Genomic DNA, 6,575 nt, shown 5'->3' with positions numbered 1-6,575 from the left:
AGGAGTGCAAAGGCAGAATGCAGATTGGAGTGAAGGGAAGTGCAGAATTGAGACATTAACATAGAGAGCTCTTTTAATAGTTTATTTTAAAAAGAATAGAAATATTATGGAAAGCTAGAGGGCAATCTGGGATCAAAGGAAACTGTTCTTCAAATTTGGGAGGTAAGAGGGCAGGTACATAGGTAGATAGGAATGGATCCGTAGTAAAAATGAATACAGAGGAGATAACTCAAATGCTTTGGATATTTCCTGAGAAAGGAGGAAGCATTGGAAAGGGTTTGATACTATTACGTTTTTTTCTATCAGGAGGAGATGAAACACATGAGTTCAGAATAAGGATGAAACAAGGAAGGAATTTCCGCTGGTTGGTTTCATTTTCTCTGCAAAGGAGAAATGAGATTCTCCTACATGCCTGGTGATGCACCTACCTATGTGTATCTACTGAGAAACAGGTGACTTCTTTGATCCCCACTTTTCCTGTAAAATATGCTGCTTCTAATGATTATCAGGATGATTCGATAATCTGTGTAAAAAGATTTAGATCAGTTTCTACCACATAAAATATATAGTAAATGATGGTCCTTTCTTCAGTCTTAGGATACTTTCATCTTTACTATCATTGAGGAGCTGTGTGACTTCGTACTTCAATATAGACTAGGTCTGGGGAAGGAGAATAATATGGTCTTTATAGTACAGAGAAATAATTAAATATGAAGGTCTGATGAAAATCAGATCTACTGAAATGCATCATCTAGTGTTAGAGTTGATGAGCATCCATTACAGTTTTGGAGACTCTTTGAATAGTGTGTAGATTAAAAAATGTGGACAAATCACAGAAAACCACTTCGGAGAGACATGGCATTTCTCCATTATTATTTGACATCTATTGATGTAGAGATACTAGGAGCCCATGACCCACTTCAAGCTGATATAGGCATATGTTAGATTTTGCTGAGAGTACAGACTTGAAAACAATCTTGTAATCTGGAAATGAGAGTAATCTAAAATGAGAGTGTGCCTCATACTCAAGAACTCATTGGAGCAAAGATGTACACAATACTTTTCACTGAGAAGGGCTTTACTACCAGTAGCTCAAAATGAACAAGTCAAAGCTGTGTTTACAATTACTCTGCATGGTTAAGATTTCTCTGCCCAGTGATATTTACAAGTACATTTCTTTGAATTATTCTTCTCAAGGCAATTAGTCTACTTTAGGTATAGACTTAGCATGGCCATAGGAAATGAACGCTCTCTTAGAGGCCCAAACATTGCATGTTTCAACATTAAAATCAGCTGTTCTGATGTTTGAAAATAATATACTATGTGTATGTCTATCTACTATGATGGTAGTAAATAAAGAAAGTCAATACTGTTAATTTACATACATGGATATATCATTATATGTAAAGAGTCTGAATACTACAAGTTATCTACAAAGTGACCAAGAGAAAACTATTTTATGAACCCTGTCACTTGTGACAAGATGGGTGAAATTGGATACCATTATGTCAGGTGAAGTAAGCCAAGCATAGAAAGACAAATACCACATCATCTTACTATTAATGGACTATAAAAAAAGTTTCTCAGAGTCCAGGGATTTAGTTCAGTGGTTGCCTCCTGCCTTACCAAAGCAAGGTCCTGAGTTTGATCCCTGGTACTCCCTAACCCCCCACCCCACAAAAAAGTTTACCAAATGGAAGCTGAGAGTAGAGGAGTCATTGCCAGAGGTTGAGGAGGACAGAAAGGAAGGATGGGTGAAGACAGGTAAATCAGAGTAGTAAATCATAGGCAGGAGTCAGAAGTTCTGGTGTGCTATTGTGTGGTAGGGTGACTATAGATAACAACTATGTGCTGTGTATTTTTAAAAGTTAGAAGAATGTGCACATTTTCACTGTAAAGAAATGAAAAACATTTGAGGAGATAGTTTTTACCCTAATTTGAACTCTACACACCATTTACAGGTATGGAAACATCACAGCAACCCTATAATTATGCACATTTTGCATTTTTATGAATCAGTGAAAAGTAAATTTGCTTTTATAAAGAAATAGGCTAATTCAGTTGTTTGATTAAGATATATCTTATTAATACAATTACATGAGAACTGAGTGACTATATTAGTACGAGAAGTCGAATTCAGAACAAGAAATATTGCCAGGCACAAAAAGGAATATTGACAGAGACAAAGAGGTCACTCCAGCAGGAAGGCATAATTATTTTATATATGTATTATCCTAATAGTAGAACTTAAAATACTCAACCAAAAAACATACATAACTGTAGAGAGATTAATAGTATATAAATTAACAGTATTATTAACCAAGTTGATCAGATCGTCATTTATGGATCACTCCATTCAAAAGGTATAAAAGATATCCTCTTTCAAATTCACTTTGTATTTTCAATAAATGTATACCATAAGCTGTATTATAAAACAAGAGTCAGAGTTACTGCCACTGACTCCAGTAGGATTATATTAAAATAGAAATATCCTGTATCTTGAAAATATCCCAGTGTTGAGAACTAAATATTATGCTCACAAATAATCTACAGGTCCAAGAAGACATCAAAAGGGAAATGGCAAAATATTTTGAACTGAATGATAATTAAGAAACGCAATTCAGAAAACAGCTAATATAAACAGATAAAAGTTTATTTAGAGAAAAATTTAAAGCTTTAACCATAGATGCAGAAATTTAAAGATATAATTGAAATGTACAAACCATAAACAGAACCTGGTAAATAGACTTCATCAAAATTAGAAACTTTTCTTGTTTGGAGAGTCTTGTAACATTTTACATTTATCACCGAAAGGCTCAGTTTTGGACTTCTGTCTGACTTCTAGAATGTACTGCTACTGCTACTGTGTTTGTGGTAATTTATTACAGCAATAATTGGAAATAATATTTACAAGCTGAAAATTAAAAAAAAAAAGATCATGGAAAGTAGTTTTACAACTCAATTATAAGAAAATCACTAAATAATATAAAAGCGTACAAAGATTTGAACAAATGCTACCCAAAGAATATGCAGGAAACATGTTCAGTGTCATTAGTCATTGTTGAAATGTGTAGAATGCTAACATATTACTATAATGGCTAAAATTTAAAATGCATGCAATAGTGTGTCTTGGGTTAGATATGGAACAACTGGAGTATGCATAAAGTTCCTAGTCATATGATATGACCACTTCTGAAAATATTCTTAATGTACATATACTTGCCATATGACCCCATAGTTTTATACTGCATTATCAATTAGAAAATAATTGACCATATAATTGTCATTTGCTTATGTATTTTACTAATTTGGCAATTTTGATGTTTTCACAATTACTACTTTGGCAAATATTGATTTATTTTGTTTGAGAACTGCTAAGGGACACTATGATGCCATCATAGCACATCTGTGAATGCACCTGTGGTACTCATTAAAATATCCAACTCTTCCAGAAACAAGATAAGGCTTTCAATTTGCTGTGATCTGAATGTGTGCACCCTCCTTCCCATTCATATTTGACGTCTTAACGTCTAAGATGAAACATTGGAAGAAAGTGCCTTAGGGAAGTGATTATGTCATGAAAGCGAAGTCCTTGTGAGTGTAATCAGGACCCTTATAGAGAGGCCCAACACAGCCTCCTTTCCTTTTCCACCCTGTGAGATCACCACTTCAAGGTAGCTGTCCACACATCAGGAAATTGGCCTTTGCTAGGCAGTGAACCTCCTGAAATCTTGATCATGCATTGCCCAGCTTCCAGAACTGAGAAATAAATTTACGTATGTTGGTTGCAAGTTACCTAGTTTATAGTTATTTTGTTATACCATCCCAAATAGACAAGGAGACACCTATTAACAGTTGACACCTGTTAAAAACTAACTGGACTCATTTGGAACATTTCTGACTGTAACTGCAGCAAGTTTTTAACAATCTTAACTTAGGATGCATTAGAACAGAAGACAGCAGGTATTTCTGCTCCTACCCATCAAACAAATCCCACATCAGCAAAATTGGCTCTTGATATGTTTATGCAAAAACTGCTTGGAGTGATGCACCACAACATAATAGAGAAGGGAAAGGAACTTGTGCTTAGAAAGCCAAATCAAACTAAAATAAAGTAGATACTGTCTTTCTAATAACTTAGATAAAAACTGGTACCAACTCTCATTGTCATAAAAGTTATTAGTATGTAGTAAATAAAAAAAACCCAACTTTTGTTAGTTTATCTGTTTAAGATGGACCCTTGATGGTACAGTTTGTTTTGTTTACCACTTTTCAGGATTTGGAATGAAGAGGATGAAGTTTGAGTCTGCTCCCTGCTTTCAACTAGCTGTTTATGTCTTGGGAAATTATGTCACTTGTCTGTGCCTAAATACCTTTATATACAAAGTAAAACTTTGTCTAAATTTCTAATATAATCTTATTTTTGTATTTAGTAAGATGGAAAATCCTTTAGTGAAAGGGAGAAGACTATACAATTGCAAATAATTGTAGCAGCTGCTTTTTCACTTTCCCAGTGCAGGGTGTTGTTGACATACATAGTACATATTTTGTTTCTAGCAATAAAGTTTAATGAATATTTTGAAGTTATTTTGGCGTTAGGAGATTCTATTAGCTTCATAAAACATCAGGATAATAACTATCCATTATTTAAACTGTCTAGATCCAGGTTCTGTGACAAACATTTCTCTATACTCTACCATCTTTTTCGTATGGCAGTCTTTTTTCTAACATAATCATATTAATTGATCAATGGACTCAAGTTGGGAGTAGAAAGAATACTAGGGAAATGTCTTTCTGGCAAGTGAGCTCATAAGATATGAGACTTTAGAGGTATTAGAATTCCTGTTTTAATATAAAGCAAAAAAAAAATCAAACTACAAAAAGAATAAAATCAGCATTCTGGGGGAAGCTAAAGTGAGAGACTCAAACACAGCCTGATGGTGGGTTGTGTCTCAGCCACTCTTAATATCCCATTAAGACTTCTATTCGAGGTGACTACAAAAATATTCTTAGTTAAATTAAGTAAATATAGGCTTTCAGGTTCAATGCAAATAGCTGTAATTAATGTAATTTATAATGCAGTAGAATTTTAAAAATCTCATACCTCAATAACATCTTAATGGTTTAAAGAACTAAATTATATTTTGTGTGGTCTTAATATTATTTTCTTCTTTTCCCCCTAAGAGACTATTGGGGTGACACTATTTGATATATACATTTTCCCATATGACTTAATACAAAGGGAACACTAAACCATTCCATATGTACTTCCAAATATTCTTGAAAGGTGTGGTGCTGAAGCAGATATTTGAACAGAGATGAATGTGTGTACATGCTGAAAAACATCACTGCAGTGGGTCTGTGCTTTACACCCTCATGCTCTTCAGTTTTCCTGCAAACCTGCATTTTTTGCCAGATAAATGAATATGTAAATATGTCACCTACAATTATTTTTTCTCCTCCTTGGTAATTGCCTCTCTCTAAAGTTAACATATTTTAAGGCTGTCTTTGATGTGTGTATTGTCATCATGGGAGATGTCTTAGTCTAACTATGATTTTGACAGTAGTTATAAAAACTCTTCATCTTTATAGTTTTGTCTGTTGAATGGTTCTCAAATGGCTCTAGAATAGGGTACAACAACCCAGCTGTTAGAGTGGAATAATGCTATTCATAACGGTTGTGAGTCAAGGGCTCCTTGGCTGTCTTTTTTTTTTTTTTTTTTTTTTTTTTTTTTTTTTTTTTTTTTTTGTTTTTTTTGTAAATAAGAGTATAAAAATATAGGTATACAATACAATTACATTCATCATTGAAATTCTGTACCTTTACATAACAGGTCTTGATTCTCATTTTTCCCCTTGTCCCTGCCCTCCCTTCACCCCCTCCTCCCCTCCCCATTTACAAACACTTTATTTCCATTTTTTTCAGTTTCTCATATTTTTTTCCTCTCCCTTATTACCTTTCCCCCACCCTTCCCACTTTCCTTACACCTTTAGCCCTTTACTTTTACTTCCTATTTCACATTATTAATTATCTCATTAGGATCCTGTGTACTATTATAGTTTTTCATACCAAAGAAACTATAATAGTTTCTGTATGAACATTAAAAATAGTGAATCCTAAAATAAAACTAAAAAGGAAAGTAAAAGAGAAAAGGCAATGATGTAACATCAAAATAATCCTTAATTCTGGAGATGAAAATGGTCCCTGAACATACTTAAATTGCTTCTCGCTCTTATAGTCTTATTTTATTCTTTTTTTCATTATTTAGAGAATACTTTATTAGTTTCTGTAATCAAACCCACATAGATATGACCTTACATATTTAGTACGATGTGTTACCCCTGTACACATGGAAAAAAAAATTAATATTTCTAGACCAATATGGTTGTCCATTTCTGTACAATGCCAAGTCAACACAGTAAATTGGGACGACTCAGATAACTGAGGCATATAGGACCCCAACTAGCTACAATAAAAAAAAAATCTACACCTAGACATATAATAATCAAGATCCCAGAAACCCAACAGAAGAACAAAATACTACAAGCAGTAAGAGAAAAGAAACAAATCACAT

Source organism: Fukomys damarensis, unplaced genomic scaffold (assembly GCF_012274545.1).
Source record: "Fukomys damarensis isolate Sample0158 unplaced genomic scaffold, DMR_v1.0_HiC HiC_scaffold_38, whole genome shotgun sequence".
Taxonomy (NCBI): Eukaryota; Metazoa; Chordata; class Mammalia; order Rodentia; family Bathyergidae; genus Fukomys; species Fukomys damarensis.
The sequence above is the reverse complement of the archived record's forward strand: the minus strand, read 5'-3'. Positions refer to the sequence as shown.